The sequence below is a fragment of the Rana temporaria genome, chromosome 5 (genome assembly GCF_905171775.1).
Source record: "Rana temporaria chromosome 5, aRanTem1.1, whole genome shotgun sequence".
In the NCBI taxonomy this organism is placed as follows: domain Eukaryota; kingdom Metazoa; phylum Chordata; class Amphibia; order Anura; family Ranidae; genus Rana; species Rana temporaria.
Genome location: NC_053493.1, coordinates 26048292 through 26067258, shown reverse-complemented (window position 1 = coordinate 26067258; position 18967 = coordinate 26048292).

Sequence of the window (18967 nt, the reverse complement as noted above, 5' to 3'; positions counted from 1 at the left end):
TCCCGCATCGAATTTTGAAAATTTTACGTCGTTTGCGTAAGTCGTTCGCGAATAGGGCTGGGCGTCATTTACGTTCACGTCGAAAGCATTGGCTTCTTGCGGGTTCATTTGGAGCATGCACACTGGGATACTTTCACGGATGGCGCATGCGCCCTTCGTTAAAAGCGTCATTTACGTGGGGTCACATAAAATTAACATAACACACGCCCACATCTACCACGCCGGCCTATTTACGCTACGCCGCCGCAACTTTCGTTTGAGAATACAGCACTTGCTTGTAAAAGTTGCGGAGGCGTAACGTAAATAGGATACGTTACGCCCACACAAAGATACGCCATTCTACGTGAATCCCGGCCTATATATACACATACAACTCTACATGAACGTCATTAACCACTTAAGCCCCGGACCAATATGCAGCCTAAAGACCCAAGGGGTTTTTACAGTTCGGGACTGCGTCGCTTTTACAGACAATTGCGCGGTCGTGCGACGTGGCTCCCAAACAAAATTGGCGTCCTTTTTTCCCTCTGCGTTTTTTTTTTTGCGCTATAAACAAAAATAGAGCGACAATTTTGAAAAAAATGCAATATTTCTTACTTTTTGCTATAATAAATATCCCCCAAAAACATATATATAAAAAAAAATTTCCCTCAGTTTAGGCCGATACGTATTCTTCTACCTATTTTTGGTAAAAAAAATCGCAATAATCGTTTATCGGTTGGTTTGCGCAAAATTTATAGCGTTTACAAAATAGGGGATAGTTTTATTGCATTTTTATTTTTATTTATTTTTTTACTACAAATGGCGGCGATCAGCGATTTTTTTCGTGACTGCGACATTATGGCGGACACTTCGGACAATTTTGACACATTTTTGGGACCATTGTCATTTTTACAGCAAAAAATGCATTTAAATTGCATTCTTTATTGTGAAAATGACAGTTGCAGTTTGGGAGTTAAACACAGGGGGCGCTGTAACATTTAGTGTTCACTTAGTGTGTGTTTACAACTGTAGGGGGGTGTGGCTGTAGGACTGACATCATCGATCGAGTCTCCCCTATAAAAGGGATCACTCGATCGATGCGCCGCCATAGTGAAGCACGGGGAAGCCGTGTTTACATACGGCTCTCCCCGTTCTTCAGCTCCGGGGAGCGATCGCGACGGAGTGGCTATAAACGAATAGCCTCCGCAGCAATGCTGGCAGTACTCATACGTCTATTTCCCAAAGACAACCTTTGGATATGATGCTGATCACGTGCACTCAACTCCTTTGGTGGACCATGGTGAGGCCTGTTCTGAGTGGAACCTGTCCTGTTAAACTGCTGTATGGTCTTGCCCACCGAGCTGCAGCTCAGTTTCAGGGTCTTGGCAATCTTCTTATAGCCTAGACCATCTTTATGTAGAGCAACAATTCTTTTTTTCCGATCCTCAGAGAGTTCTTTGCCACGAGGTGCCATGTTCAACTTCCAGTGACCAGTATGAGAGAGTGAGAGCGATAACACCAAATTTAACTGACCTGCTCCCCATTCACACCTGAGACCTTGTAACACTAATGCCGATGGACCGTTTTCATCGGACGAACCGATCGTGTGTGGGCCCCATCGTTTTTTTTTCCATCGGTGAAAAAACGTAGAACCTGTTTTAAAATGATCTGATGGTTAAAAAACCGATAGAAAAAAACGATCGTCTGTGGGCAAGTCCATCGGTTAAAAATCCACGCATGCTCAGAATCAAGTCGACGCATGCTCGGAAGCATTAAACTTCAATTTTTAATCTGCACGTCGTTGTGTTTTACGTTACCGTGTTCTGACACGAACGGATTTTTAACTGATGGTGTGTAGGCAAGACTGATGAAAGTCAGCTTCATCGGATATCTGATGAAAAAATCCATCGGTCCGTTTTCATCAGATGAACCGATCGTGTGTACAGGGCATTACGAGTCACATGACACCGGGGAGGGGGCGAGACTTACTGGGAGAAGGGAGAGATCTCTGTTCCTGATTACAAGGAACAGCAGCTCTCTACTTCCCTGACATAACAGGGATCTGTTTGTTTACATTGACAGATCCTTATGCCGCCTACACACGATCGGTTCGTCTGATGAAAACGGTCTGATGGACCGTTTTCCTCAGACGAACCGATCGTGTGTGTGCCCCATAGTTTTTTTATCCATCGGTGAAAAAACTAGGAACTTGTTTTAAAATTATCTGATGGTTAAAAAACCGATAGAAAAAAACGTTCGTCTGTGGGGAAATCCATTGGTTAAAAATCAACACATGCTCAGAATCAAGTCGACGCATGCTCGGAAGCACTGAACTTCATTTTTCTCAGCACGTCGTTGTGTTTTACGTCACCGCGTTGGACACGATCGTTTTTTTAACTGATGGTGTGTAGGCAAGACTGATGAAAGTCAGCTTCATCGGATATCTGATGAAAAAATCCATCGGTCCGTTTTCATCGGATGAATCGATCGTGTGTACAGGGCATTATTCTGGCTCTCTGTGGAGCGAACGCGGGTGGCTGGTGGACATTGCGGTGGCTGGCCACTCACATCAGCTCCCCCACCATGAAGGGGACGTGCGGGCTTGCTATAGCTCTTAGGCCGCGTACACACGGTCGATCCATCCGCTGAGAATGGTCCGACAGATCGTTTTCATTGGTCCACCGCTGAAGCGGCCTGATGGTCTGATGTGCGTACAGACCATCAGTTCAAAATCTGATCGGGTCAGAACGCGGTGACGTAAAACACACGACGTGCTGAAAAAAACGAAGTTCAATGCTTCCAAGCATGCGTCGACTTGATTCTGAGCATGCGCGGGTTTTGAACCGATGCTTTTGTGTACTAACCATCGGTTTGGACCTATCGGTCAGCGGTCCATCGGTTCGATTTTAAAGCAAGTTCTCTAATTTTTGTCCGAAGGACAAAAGACCGATGGGGCGTACACAGAGGCGGTTTGGACCGATGAAACTGAACTTCAGTCCGTTTTCATCGGTTTGAACCGATGGTGTGTACGCGGCCTTAACCACTTCCAGACCGCCGCATGTATATGTACGTCGGCAGAATGGCACGTACAGGCACTGTTATGCCCCTCACTACACGTGACTGATGTGTATTCGGGCACACTGATAACTCTTCTCATACTAATGCATTCCAGTAGGCGCAGAATCCTTATGAACTTTTATTAGCACAAGACAGAGTAAAACTGTAATAGATACAAACAGATTACAATTAATAAACAATAATACAATTAGAGCCTCCCTATCTATCTATCTAGAGAGACAAAGTTGCACGTACCGTAGATGCATCGATATGGCTGACGTGAGAAAGAACTCAGCAGACATGTGCTTGCTTGGAAGGAAAAATGGAAAAGAAGGCTGTGGAGGTGCTGCAAAGCCTCATGGGATAGAAATACGGAAGCTTGCATGGACCAAATTAATGAACTATTCTAGCTGACTATATTAACATAGAACAGGTGCAATTAAACAGAAAGTCCACTAGATGGCAGCATTGATTTAATCCAAACTAAAGTCAAAACTATGAAGACGATGAGCCTTATGAATGAAGGCATGACACTCCTCGCCTGGTTTCCCACGGATACCACACATCATGGCACTCCGGAGGAGAGTAACAAAACAAGTTCGGAAACAGGTCTGAGGAAAAGTTTAGGCTGGCCTTGCCTAATGACTTTGAGTTCAACTTTCCTGACGTGTCCATCTTCACTGGGAAACACTTGGGTTATCAGACCCAAAGGCCACTCGTTTCTCCTTGATTGAGAGTCTTTCATGAGCACAATGGCACCAGGCTCTAAGTTGGGCTTGCTGTCTTGCCATTTGTTCCTGGTCTGTAGATTAGACAAGTATTGTTTCTTCCATTTGTTCCAAAAGGTGTCAGCTAACACTTGTACTCTTTTCCATTGACATCTGTATAAGTCCTTTGGGTCGAGATTGACAGAAGGAGCTGTGATTACCTCGACTTTCTGAGTGAGCAAAGTGGAAGGTGTAAGCAAGAAAGGATCCTCAGGATCATTGGGTATAGATGTCAAGGGTCTAGCATTCATTATAGCTGATACTTCAGCCATGAAGGTTGTCAGAGTCTCATGTGTGAGTTTTGAAGTTCCCAATTGTAGAAACATTGAATCTAGGATCCTTCGAGCTATACCAATCATACGCTCCCAGGCACCTCCCATGTGAGAAGAGTGTGGGGGGTTAAATGTCCATGTACAACCCTGTTCTGAAAGGTATCTCTCAACATGTTCTGTGTCAAGGTTTGAAGTGATATTCAATTCTTTGCAAGCTCCAACAAAGTTGGTTCCTCTATCAGAGCGTATGTGCTTGACAGGGCCTCTAATAGAGATGAAACGTCTCAGGGCATTGATGAAGCTGGATGTGTCTAAGGACTCAATTACTTCTATGTGTACAGCTCTGATGCACATGCAAGTAAACATGACAGCCCAGCGTTTGCTGTTGGCACTGCCTCCTCTGGTTTGACGTGTGATGACAGCCCAAGGCCCAAACACATCAAGACCGACGTTTGTGAAAGGGGGTTCTGTACTGAGACGGTCTGCAGGAAGGTTGGCCATTTTCTGGGTTTGGAAAATACCACGAAGCTTACGACAGGTGATACATTTGAAAATGGTTTTACTCACAAGTCTCTTGGCTCCCACTATCCAGAGTCCAGCCACACGCAAAGCTCCTTCCGTGAACAAACGTCCTTGATGTTTTGTCTGTGTGTGGTAGTGTTCCACAAGTAAAGAAGCAACATGGTTATTTGGTATTATGACAGGATTGCTTTCACCACTATCAAGTCCTGCATTTGAGATGCGCCCTCCAACTCTTAACAGTCCTTCATTGTCTATAAAGGGGTTGAGTTTCCTTAGAGGACAGTTCTTTGGAATGCTCTTGTTATATTGAAGGCATTCTAGTGTTAGTGCATAAGTCTCTTGTTGGATACAGCGGATGATTACATTTTTTGCTTCTGTGAGCTCGTCTACTGTATATGGCTTGTGGCAATAATGCCAACCTTTGCAACAACTTGGTCTTGTAGGGGTGCCTTTAAAGGATCTGGCTATGTGAACCAGGCAAGCTGTAGCTCTTTGTAAGGATTTCCAAGTGGAGAACTTATCGAAGCGCTTGGATCTCAACAGTTGGTTAGAAATTGTTGTATGTAGTGTGGAAACCTGAGGACGGATGTCTGAGTCAGATTCAGGTTCTAACAGTTCATAAGTCTCCCTTTGTGGAGTGGTAGGCACTGACTTGTACAGGAAGGGTGGTCCTGTGAGCCATGTAGTGTCTTTGAGACGGGATGCTGACACAGACCTTGTGGCATGATCTGCTGGGTTATGATCAGTTGAGACATAACGCCACTGGGTGGGCTGTGTAGACTTCCTGATCCTTAGGACTCTGTTGTGCACATAGACATAGAATCTCCTACTTTCGTTGTAAATGTAGCCCAACACTACCTTGCTGTCTGTGTAAAACTCTGTATCCTCGAGTTCTATATCCATCTCAGTTGTAATGAGTTCTGCTAGTTCTACTGCTAATACAGCAGCACACAGTTCCAATCTTGGAATGGTGGTTTCAGGACATGGTGCTAGCTTGGCCTTGCCCATAACGAACCCAATATGAATTTGGCCCTCGATGTCTACTGACTTGAGGTAGGTTACTGCTCCTATTGCTTTGACTGAAGCATCGCAGAACACACATAACTTTCTAGACTGAACCCTTTCAGGAGGAAAGTGGGTGTATGGTCTATGTATGTGTAGGTTAGATAAAGTCTTTAAAGAGTCTCTCCATGTTACCCATAATGTCTCTTTCTCAGAAGGTAGTGGAGAATCCCAATCACATGTGTCTGCAGTAAGCTCTCTAAGCATAATCTTACCTTGGACGGTCACCGGTGCTGCGAACCCGAGTGGATCATACAGGCTGTTGATGGTGGATAGGACACCTCGCCGAGTGAAGGGTTTTGGCTCTTGGTCGACCTGAAAGGTAAGGGTGTCAGTCTTGAGGTCCCAGTTGAGTCCTAGGCTGCGTTGCATAGGAAGGGAGTCTGTAGCTAAGTCCAGATCTTTGAAGTCACTGGCATAATCTTGAGAAGGGAAGGCCTCCATGACGACCTTGCTGTTTGATGCTATCTTATGCAGTCTAAGATTTGAAGAGGCAAGTGTGCTTTGAGTCCTCTTGAGTAGACTTATTGCAGCTTCAGGTGAAGAAAGTGATTTCAGACCATCATCTACATAAAAGTCTCTTTCAATAAACTGTGTAACGTCTTTCTCACCTTCTTGAGCAGATAGCTTAAGTCCGTAGATGGCAACAGCAGGGGATGGACTGTTACCAAAAACGTGCACTTTCATGCGGTATTCTGTAATGTCTTTAGTAGGGTCATTGTCTTTGAACCATAGGAATCTCAAGAAGTTCCTGTGTTCTTCCTTGACTTGGAAGCTGTGAAACATTTGCTGTATGTCTGCAACTATGGCAACTGCTTCCTTGCGGAACCTGATAAGAACACCAAGAAGTGTGTTGTTGAGATCTGGTCCCTTTAGGAGGACATCATTTAGTGAGACCCCTTCGTGCTGAGAGCTGGAGTCAAACACTACCCGGATTTTACCTGGCTTCTTGGGGTGGTAGACACCGAAGATTGGTAGGTACCAGCACTCTTCTTTGTCTTTTAAAGGTGGGGCTATCTCAGCATGGTCATCCTCAAACATCTTACTCATGAATGAGAAGAAATGCCCTTTCATTTCTGGCTTTCTTTGAAGATTGCGTTTAAGGGAAGAAAAGCGCTTTAAAGCTTGTTCTCTGTTGTTAGCAAGGCAGGGTCTCTGTGCTTTGAAAGGCAGGGGTGCTACCCAGCTGTTTTCATTGTTTTTGTGGAATCCCTGTCTCATTATTTCCAAGAAGATATGATCTTCAATTGATGGGGCAAGTTTGTGATCTTCTTTAGTCCCTTGGAAAACTGAGCATCCTAAACGATCTCTGTCTTCATCACAAAGAAGATTAGCGGTGTAAGGGTTGGAATGAATTACACTGGCAGGCTTCTCTCTTACGAGGAATCTGTTGGTGCAAGGCTGAAATAAGGATGGACGCCCACCCTCTAGTGTCTTTGTAAAGAGAGAGTTCACGCTGGTTGGTTTGTGAACACTCCCTAGGCATACGTTGCCTATGATGACCCATCCGAGATCCAGCTTCTGAGCATAGGGGGAGTTGTGGGGACCATTGATTTGTTTTCTTACCTTGTGAACTCTGATGATGTCCCTCCCAAGGAGAAGTGCTATCTCAGCCTGGGGATCCAGTTCAGGGATGAGGTGTGCTATGCCCTTCAGATGTCTGTGATGAAGTGCCACCTCTGGTGTAGGGATCTCCTCTCTTTCAGTTGGGAACTGATTGCACTCGATTAGAGTTGGCAGAGGCAGGGTTGTCTGACCATCAAAGGATTCGATTTGGTAACCGATGGCTCTTCTCCCAGTTTCTTCACTTACCCCTGTACAAGTCTTGAGTAAGTATGGAGAGTTTGCTTCCTTGATTTTGAAGGTGTCAAAGAAGGTTGAGCTGGCGAGTGATCTGTTGCTTTGATCGTCCAGGATCACGTATAGCTTCACTGCTTTTTCTCTGTGGCCTGTGGGGTAAACTGTAACAAGACAAATCTTGGAGCAGGATTTGTTAGACGAACTGGCTCCACATACTTGGGTGCACTGGGGTGTAACTACAGGAGGTACTATGTCTTGTTGCTCCTCGCCGTGCTCTTCCACCTGGAGTGAGGGGGTAAGAGTCCATGGCGCTGGCCCTGGATGTAGAGCTGTGTTGTGTTCTGTGCTGTTACACTCGGAGCAGTTGATGCTCACCTTACAGTCTTTACCGATGTGAGAAGTTGATGCGCAGCACCTGTAACAAATTCTGTTTTCTTTGAGGAAGGTTCTGCGATCTTGGAGAGTCTTTTCTCTAAAACCTCTGCACTTTGACAATGAATGAGGCTTCTTGTGAAGAGGGCACTCTCTGCTTGGATTCTCAGCTGGAGATACACTTGTTTTGCGTACTGCAACAGGTGTGACTTTGAAGTTGCGGGTTAGAGCAGGCTTACTGGGCCTAGGGAGAGCAGAGTCAGATGATGAGATGTCAAAACTAGGATCATTTTTAACCTTTGCTTGATGGCGAATAAAGTCCACAAAATAAGAGAATGGTGGGAAGGGAACGTTGTGCCTTTGCTTGTAGTTGGAGCCGCGTGTAATCCAGGCTTCTTGAAGGCTGTAAGGTAGCTTCTGCACTATAGGGTTAACACCACAGGCTGTGTCCAGAAAGGCAAGGCCTGGCAAGTCTCCTTCTGATTTGGCTATTTGGAGTTCTGTCACTAGGTCACTCAATTCTCTCAGCTTCTGGTAGCCTTTGTTAGAAATCTTGGGAAAGTCCTCTATTCTTTTAAAAAGAGAGTTTTCTAGAACTTCTGGGGAACCGTAACATTCATCAATCCTCTCCCATATCATGCTCAGCCCTTTGGTTGGGTAATTCATGTTAATGTCTCTGATTCTCCTTGCATGCTCTGATGACTCATTCCCCAGTGATTGGACTAAGAGATCGGCTTCCTCACTTGCTTTAAAACCAAGATCCTTAATTGCATTTCTGAAGGACGAACGCCATGCTCTATAACTTTCAGGGCGATCGTTAAACTTTGCAAGTCCTTTTGCTAACAGTTCACGTCGTGCTAAGAGCTTGAAGAAATCTGACATACCTTGATCGTTGTGTGAGTAGCCAGGGGGCGCTTTGTTGTGCCAGGAACTTGTGGAGTAGATGCGGTCATCAGAGATGCTGTCGCTGGGTCTTTTAACTTGTTGTTCTTCATTTTCGACTTGGTCAACTGTGGCGTAGTGCTTTGATAGCCTGGATGCAGAATGTTCTGAAAACTGACTAAGTGCAGGTTTACTTTCTTGCTTGATATAAGGCGTGTGAATGGCGGGAGTTGATTCCGCTCTTGGCGCTGTAAGTGGGCAGTTGTCTGGTTTGGCGTGTCGCCGCACATATTCTGAGGTACGCTCTGTACTGTCATGAGGAACAGATTCTTCCCCTAGCACGTTGCTGTGCCGCTCACTGGTGGGCTTTGCAAGTTCTTCTAGGATGTCTGCCTCGGCTGCAGCAGCCGCTGACTCCTTTTCTGCAGCTAGTTTCTCTAATTCAGTTTCCATGCGTAACTTCTCTAATTTGATTTGCATCTCTTTTTCAGCAAACCTAGCCTTTACTTCGGCCTCTTTTGCTACAAAGTCAGCTTTCACCTTTGCAGATTCTGCCTTTGCGCGGGCAATGGCGATTGTTTCGCTTTTCACTGACCTCCTTGAGCTCGTGGAGTAAACTTCTGACCTTGTCACGAGGTGCTCTGACTTTGTCTGCGACATGGTGTCTAGCTGTATATGGAAGCTGATAACTTTGATGTCTCTTTGGCGTTCTATGTGGTAGCTGTGCGTAGAAGCCTTGGTTTCTATGGCGTTCTGTATGCTGGCCGTGCTTAGAAACCTTCGTGTTGCTGGAAGTTCTGTATGCTAGCCATGTTTAGAAGCCTACGTTTTACTGTTATGCCCCTCACTACACGTGACTGATGTGTATTCGGGCACACTGATAACTCTTCTCATACTAATGCATTCCAGTAGGCGCAGAATCCTTATGAACTTTTATTAGCACAAGACAGAGTAAAACTGTAATAGATACAAACAGATTACAATTAATAAACAATAATACAATTAGAGCCTCCCTATCTATCTATCTAGAGAGACAAAGTTGCACGTACCGTAGATGCATCGATATGGCTGACGTGAGAAAGAACTCAGCAGACATGTGCTTGCTTGGAAGGAAAAATGGAAAAGAAGGCTGTGGAGGTGCTGCAAAGCCTCATGGGATAGAAATACGGAAGCTTGCATGGACCAAATTAATGAACTATTCTAGCTGACTATATTAACATAGAACAGGTGCAATTAAACAGAAAGTCCACTAGATGGCAGCATTGATTTAATCCAAACTAAAGTCAAAACTATGAAGACGATGAGCCTTATGAATGAAGGCATGACAGGCACATTGGCGTACCTGTACGTCCCTGCCTAGACGTGGGTCGGGGGTCCGATCGGGACCCCCCCCGCTACATGCGGCGGTCGGATTTACCGCGGGGAGCAATCCGGGACGACGGCGCGGCTATTCGTTTATAGCCGCTCCGTCGCGATCGCTCCCCGGAGCTGAAGAACGGGGAGAGCCGTATGTAAACACGGCTTCCCCGTGCTTCACTATGGCGCTGCATCGATCGAGTGATTCCTTTTATAGGGAGACTCGATCGATGACGTCACACCTACAGCCACACCCCCCTACAGTTGTAAACACACACTAGGTGAAGCCTAACTCCTTCAGCGCCCCCCCTGTGGTTAACTCCCAAACTGCAACTGTCATTTTCACAATAAAGAATGCAATTTAAATGCATTTTTTGCTGTGAAAATGACAATGGTCCCAAAAATGTGTCAAAATTGTCCGAAGTGTCCGCCATAATGTCGCAGTCACGAAAAAAATCGCTGATCGCCGCCATTAGTAGTAAAAAAAACACACAAAAAAACTATCCCCTATTTTGTAAACGCTATAAATTTTGCGCAAACCAATCGATAAACGCTTATTGCATTTTTTTTTTACCAAAAATAGGTAGAAGAATACGTATCGGCCTAAACTGAGGAAAACATTTTTTTTATATGTTTTTGGGGGATATTTATTATAGCAAAAAGTAAAAAATATTGCATTTTTTTCAAAATTGTCGCTCTATTTTTGTTTATAGCGCAAAAAATAAAAACCGCAGAGGTGATCAAATACCACCAAAAGAAAGCTCTATTTGTGGGAAAAAAAGGACGCCGATTTTGTTTGGGAGCCACGTCGCACAACCGCGCAATTGTCTGTTAAAGTGACGCAGTGCCGAATTGTAAAAATCCCTTGGGTCATTTAGCAGCATATTGGTCCGGTCCTTAAGTGGTTAAAGGGACCGCTGTACCGGTACAGCGAGTTGTGGTAACGAGCTGACCTGCTGCAGTATAATGATGGCGGCTGGTCGGTAAGTGGATAACAGTGCTGCTGTCCAAGGGTGTCTCTGTTGCTCCTTCATCCAGGGAAGGGGCACGCTAATACAGGAGGTGTGCTACTGACCAGATCACCAGGTAAAATCAGAGGGAAAAAATCCTAAAAAAAAGATAACTAATGATTAGTAAGCTGCGTTATAATAACTGTTTTGTTTTGGGTTTAAACCGACTTTAATTCCTATGTAGATAAAGTGAATCATATACAGTGGAGCCTCGAATTGCGAGTAACACGGTTAACGAGCGTTTCGCAATACAAGCAATTTTTTTTTTTTAAATCCTGACTCGGTTTGCGAGTGTTGTCTTGCAAAACGAGCAGGATTCAAGCCTCTGCGGTGTGCTGTACCGCATTTGGGTACGGGGGCGCCGGAGCCGATTGGAGCTGTTCAGAAATACTCAGAGACACTCAGAAATACTCAGTTCCCGGAGTGTTTCTGAATGCAGCTGAACGATCTCCAAGTATTTCCTAGTTTCTTCGGCGCCCCACCTCTGACCACATATGGTATTGCATGCCATAGAAGTCAATGTGGAACAAATCATCTTTGTTTCCATTGACTTTGATATGCGAGTGCTTTGGAGTACAAACATTCTCCTGGAACGGATTATGCTCATAATCCAAGGTTCTACTGTAACCACTAATCTTTGCTAATGTATTCCTATCACCCCCCCCCCCCCCCCATGGGTCTTATATTACAGGGGGGCTGCCTGGTACACTTGTAATGGCACTTGTTATGCCGCAGTTTATGTTCCTTCAGTTTTTGTTGGTGAGGTGATGAATAGTACACTAAAAGGGCACGGCTTGGCTTTTTGTGCTGGAAATATCTTTTGCAAAGGGTATAATATTTCCTCAGTCTGTTCTCCTGCAATCCATCACAATTCAACCTAAAAGATAACAGAGAGGGAGACAGAGCAAGGCTGTTCTTGTAATGAAAGCGGAACGTCGTAAACAAGAATTATTTTCACTGCCAGAAAAAGTCACATTGGAAACGCTTATGACAGCGATAACTGACTTTACATCTTATATAGCATGATATCTATCTATCTATCTATCTATCTATCTATCTATCTATCTATCTATCTATCTATCTATCTATCTATCTATCTATTTACTATCTATCTGTCTATATATTTACTATCTATCTATCTATCTATCTATCTATCTATCTATCTATCTATCTATCTATCTATCTATTTACTATCTATCTGTCTATATATTTACTATCTATCTATCTATCTATCTATCTATCTATCTATCTATCTATCTATCTATTTACTATCTATCTGTCTATATATTTACTATCTATCTATCTATCTATCTATCTATCTATCTATCTATCTATCTATCTATCTATCTATCTATCTGTCTGTCTGTCTGTCTGTCTATCTATCTATCTATCTATCTATCTATCTATCTATCTATCTGTCTGTCTGTCTGTCTGTCTGTCTGTCTGTCTATCTGTCTATCTATCTATCTATCTATCTATCTATCTGTCTGTCTGTCTGTCTGTCTATCTATCTATCTATCTGTCTGTCTGTCTGTCTGTCTGTCTGTCTGTCTATCTATCTATCTATCTATCTATCTATCTATCTATCTATCTATCTATCTAACTATCTATCTATCTCTAAGGGCCTTTCTGCAGCATTGAAGGTCCCAATGAGCACAGTGGCCTCCATCATCCGTAAATGGAAGAAGTTTGGAACCACCAGGACTCTTAGAGCGGGACGCCTGGCAAAACTGAGCGATCGGGGAGAAGGGCCTTAGCTAGGGAGGTGACGAAGAACCCGATGGTCACTCTGAGGCCTCGTACACACGACCAAGTTTCTCGGCAAAAACCAGCAAGAAACTTGCTGGGATTTTTTTTTCGCCGAGGAAACCGGTCGTGTGTACATTTTTCGACGAGGAAACTGTCGAGGATCCCGTCGAGCCAAAAGGAGAGCATGTCTTATTTTTCCTCGACGGGAATGGAAAAACTTGCCTTGTCGAGTTCCTCGACAGCCTAACAAGGAACTTGACGAGGAGAACGATGTGTTTCGCCCGTCGAGTTCCTCTGTCGTGTGTACGAGGCTTGACAGAGATCCAGCATTTCTCTGTGGAGAGAGGAGAACCTTCCAGAAGAACATCCATCTCTGCAGCACTCCACCAATCAGGCCTGTATGGTAGAGTTGGTATTGGTGGGGATGGGTGCGCTATACAATGAATACTCTAATACAGGGGTCTCAAACTCAAATTACCTGAGGGCCACAAGACAAGTTTTCATATGCCATGGGGGGCCGCATGCAAACTTTCAAACTTCAAAAACAACAGTACTGGTGTCAGCGAACACATTATTAACCCCCAGCACTGGTGTCAGCGAACACATTATTAACCCCCAGCACTGGTGTCAGCGAGCGCATTATTACCACCAGCACTGGTGTAAGTCTAAGTCAGGGTTTGACAAATTTGCTTGGAATCTAGGAGCCAGCTAAAAAAGTTAGGAGCCAGAAAACGCACCCCGTCGAGCTTGCGCGCAGAAGCGAACACATACGCGAGCAGCGCCCGCATATGTAAACGGTGTTCAAACCACACATGTGAGGTATCGCCGCGATTGGTAGAGTGAGAGCAATAATTCTAGCACTAGACCTCCTCTGTAACTTAAAACATGCAACCTGTAGATTTTTTTAAACGTCGCTTATGAAGATTTTAAAGGGTAAAAAAGTTTGTCGGCATTCCACGAGCGGATGCAATTTTGAAGCGTGACATGTTGGGTATGAATTTACTCGGCGTAACATTATCTTTCATAATATTAAAAAAAAATGGGGATAACTTTACTGTTGTCTTATTTTTTAATTAAAAAAAGTGTAATTTTTTCCCAAAAAAGTGCGCTTGTAAGACCGCTGCGCAAATACGGCGTAACAGAAAGTATTGCAACGATCGCCATTTTATTCTCTAGGGTGTTAGGATAAAAAATATATATAATGTTTGGGGGTTCTAATTAGAGGGAAGGAGATGGCAGTGAAAATAGTGTAAAACGACATTAGAATTGCTGTTTAACTTGTAATGCTTAACTTGTAATACCAACGGCCACCACCAGATGGCGCCAGCTCACATCTGGTGGTAATAACTTGTAATACCAGCGGCTCACCACCAGGTGGCGCCAGCTCACAAAAAAAACCAACATTTTTTTTTAACCTCTTTGCTCCCCCCACTTCCGCCCTGCCTGCGGGCCATTTATAACTGGTCCGCGGGCCGCAAATGGCCCGCGGGCCGGTACTTTGAGACCACTGCTCTAATACATATAATAGGTACTGCTATCATATATTTTAAATAAAGTGCATAAATTCAACAACACCTAGAATAAATCAAATAGTGATACAAATGCTCAGCACAAAGCAGTCTAGGATGACAGTCCTCCTACTGATTATGCACCAGTAGTATGTGCTGAACCACAAATCCTTATGATGGTTAAAGTGCAACAGTGCATGAGTGATGCCTTAACCACTTGCCGTCGCCGCACCGTCATAATACGTCCACAAGGTGGCTCTCCTAGGCGAGATCACGTATTATGACGTCCTGCCTTTTAGCCGCCACTAGGGGCGCACGCGCGCAGCCGGAGGCGCGCGCGCTCGCCCCCGACTCCCGTGCGTGTGCCCGGCGGGCGCGATCGCCGCCGGGCACACGCGATATATATTTTTGGGGGATATTTATTACAGCAAAAAGTAAAAAATATTAATTTTTTTCAAAATTGTCCTTCTATTTTTGTTTATAGCGCAAAAAATAAAAAACGCAGAGGTGATCAAATACCACCAAAAGAAAGCTCTATTTGTGGGAAAAAAAGGACGCCAATTTTGTTTGGGAGCCACGTCGCACGACCGCGCAATTGTCTGTTAAAGCGACGCAGTCCCGAATCGCAAAAAGTACTCTGGTCTTTGGGCAGCAATATGGTCCGGGGGTAAGTGGTTAAACATAGTCCATAGATAAACTTGATTGATTGAAGTCAGATATGTGCTCAGAAAAACCAAATGTTGTTCCACCTTCACCAGTAATACTGATATACACCCGAAGTGAATATTTATAGATGGATCCTTACCAGATGGTAATGCTCCTTAGTTTGATACCAAACAAGGAGTCATTAACGCTTTAACAGGTGAACCTGTGTGATCGGATGTCTCCTGTCACATAGACGTCTGGCAGTCATGTGGATTCCAGCATTACCATGAAAAAACAGAATGACGCCAACATAGTGTAACTTGTTTAATTAAAATGATAAAGATAATAGAGGAGCCAAATAGCCGCTTACTGTTGGATGTGCCCCAAACCCGGCACTGAGGCTTGATCGCATGGGTAAGTAATAAGATCGTGAGTCCTGGACGCTGAACGCCTAATCCGGGCGTGCGCTCCACCTCGATTGTAACCAGAACCAGCGGGACAGGAAGTGCCGAATTGCGTGCGTGGATGGGTACCGCCTCGACGTACGTTTCGTTGTGAGACAAAATTTACGTCCTTTTTTTCCCACAAATAGAGCTTTCTTTTGGTGGTATTTGATCACCTCTGCGGTTTTTATTTTTTGCGCTATAAACAAAAATAGAGCGAAAATTTTGAAAAAAAATGCAATATTTTTTACTTTTTGCTATAATAAATATCCCCCAAAAAATATATAAAAAAACGTTTTTTCCCTCAGTTTAGGCCGATACGTATTCTTCTACATATTTTTGGTAAAAAAAACGCAATACGCGTTTATCGATTGCTTTGCGCAAAATTTATAGCATTTACAAAATGGGGGACAGATTTATTGCATTTTTATTAATAATTATTTTTTTACTACTAATGGCGGCGATCAGCGATTTTTTTCATGACTGCCACATTATGGCTCACACATCAATTTTGACACATTTTTGGGACCATTGTCATTTTCACAGCAAAAAGTGCTATTAAAATGCACCGTTTACTGTGAAAATGAAAATTGCAGTTTAGGAGTTAACCACTAGGGGGCGCTGTAGGGGTTAAGTGTGACCTCATATGTGTTTCTAACTGTAGGGGGGGCGGGGCTGGACGTGTGACATCATTGATCGTCTTTCCCTGAATGAATGAATGAATGAAAAACTTATATAGCGCGGCACATGCGAACTGAATCGCCTCTGGGCGCTTATATCAGGGAACAGACGATCAATGACACTGCCACAGTGAAGAACAGGGAAGGTGTGTTTACACACAGCTCTCCCCATTCTTCAGCTTCGGTGACCGATCGCAGGACACTGGCGGCGATCGGGTCCGCGAGTCCCGCGAACGCGGTTCACAGAGCTTAGGACCGGGTCGCGAGCGCCCCGCCGGCTGCGCGCTCGCGACCCCATGGCTGGGCTTAAAGAGACACGTACAGGTACGTGATTGTGCCCAGCCGTGCCATTCTACCGACGTATATCGGCGTGAAGGAGTCCTTAAGTGGTTAAGGACTCATTCCCCCGATCGTCTTGAACAATTGGCCCTTTTGAGGGGAGTGGGGGGGGGGGGGGTGACAGGTACCCGATTTTGACAGGCACCTGCTTCCTACTTTCTCCCGACTGCTGTGCTCTGAAACAGAAGTTCCCCTCCCTCTCTCCACCCCTGCAGTCTTTTGGGACACTGACAGGTCCCAGAAGACTGCATCCACCATTCTGGGCAACCGGCTTTGAAGCCGCAAGCTGTCACAGCCAGGTGCCCATAGTGAATAACATATAAACTTTTCTATCACTCATGGTTAGTGTTTGGCTGAAGCCATTTATTATCATTCAACTGTGTTTACTCTTTTTGTATTATACTGTCAACAGAAACTACCCAAATGACCCTAATCAAAAGTTTACATACCCTGGTGATTTTGGCCTGATAACATGCACACAACTTGACACAAAGGTGTTTGAATGGCTATTAAAGGTAACCATCCTCACCTGTGATCTGTTTTCTTGTAATCAGTGTGTGTGTATAAAAGGTCAATGAGTTTCTGGACTCCTGACAGACCCTTGCATCTTTCATCCAGTGCTGCACTGATGTTTCTGGATTCCGAGTCATGGGGAAAGCAAAGCAAGTGTCAAAGAATCTGCGGGAAAAGGTAGTTGAACTGTATAAAGTAAGTAATATAAAAAGATATTGAAGGAATTGAGTATACCAATCAGCAGTTTTCAATCTCTAATCAAGAAGTGGAAAATTTGCTAGTCTTTGATTTATGGCATTTTTTTTTATTGTTTAAAATCGGTTTTATTGAAAGTACTAATAAGTACTAATAAATATATGCATAATTCTAATAACTATTTATACTTTGGTGTGTAAATTGGGGTAAGCTGGTAGGGGGCCCCAGTGCATTAAGATCAGGCCCGTCGCTACAGGACAGGCAAAACAAACAACTGATTGGGGCCCCGAGCTGGCCTGGGGCCCCCAACTTCCCCTTCCCAGGCTGTAGTGTGGCCAAGCTCCTCTTCCTTCCTTCTGGAGTCCTGTCAGTGCGGCCGGGTACCACATGTGGTACAGGAGATTCAGTTTCCTGTTCACGGCCGGACTGACAGGAAGTGCACACTGAGTGCTCACTTCCTTTCAGTCCGGCCGGGAACACGGGGAACTGAATCTCCTGTGGTACCCAGCCCGGCCCTGGCACTATCTAATAGGGGACTGGGGACTCATAATGATAGAACACCGGACTAAGAGGAGGAAGAGGAGCTCGGCCACTCTACAGCGACAGCCTACAGGGAAAAAGGGGAGGTGAGAATAGAAAAACATAGGGACTAGGGAGGGGGGGGGAGTAAGAACATGGGAGTAAAAAATTAGTGTAGCGCTAACGTAGGCTTTTTGTGCAGGGGGGGTGCTTGAGGGCCCCCATTTTGCTTGGGGCCCCCAAATTCCTTCAAACGGCCCTGATTAAGATGGCCCTGCTATGATGAACAGTCCACCATCCCTACTGTGAAACACGGAGGTGGATCGCTGATGTTTTGGGGCTGTGTGAGCTACAAAGGCACACAAAAGTTGGTCACAATTGATGGCAAGATAATGGAGATACATTAATGGAGAAGCTGCGCATGGGATGTACTTGGACATTCCAACATGACAATGATCCAAAACACAAGGCCAAGTGGACCTGTCATTGGCTACAGCAGAATAAAGTGAAGGTTCTGGAATGGCCATCTCAGTCTCCTGACCTCAATATCATTGAGCCGCTCTGGGGAGATCTCAAACGTGCCGTTCATACAAGACAGCCCAAGAATTTACAGGAACTGGAGGATTTTTGCCAAGAGGAATGGGCAGCTTTACCATCTGAGAAGATAAAGAGCCTCATCCACAAATACCATAAAAGACTTCAAGCTGTCATTGATGTTAAAGGGGGCAATACACGGTATTAAGAACTGGGGTGTGTAAACATTTGATCAGGGTCATTTTCTGTTGCCATTATGATTTAAAAAGTGTAAACACAATTGATTGATAATAAATGGCTTTAGCCAAATGCTAAGAGCCGGTTCACACTGGGGCGGCACGACTTCGGTGGCGACTCGGCAAGGCGTCCTGAAGAAGACTTCAGAGGCGACTTGCAAAATGACTTCTGCATAGAAGTCAATGCAAGTCGCCCCGAGTCGCCTCCGAAGTCGTACAAGAACCTTTTTCTAAGTCGGAGCGACTTGCGTCACTCCTATTAGAACGGTTCTATTGAATAGAATGGGACGAAACTTGTCAGGCGGCTGAGTCGCCTGATGAGTCGCCCCAGTGTTTGTGTCATTCATATTCTCTGAAAAATTGTCAAGAAATCTTAAATTCGGCCAGGGTATGTAAACTTATGAGTACAACTCTATCTATCTATCTATCTATCTATCTATCTATCTATCTATCTATCTATCTATCTATCTATCTATCTATATCTATCTCAGGAAGTCCCTGAACAAGGACCTTCATGGCAGGCA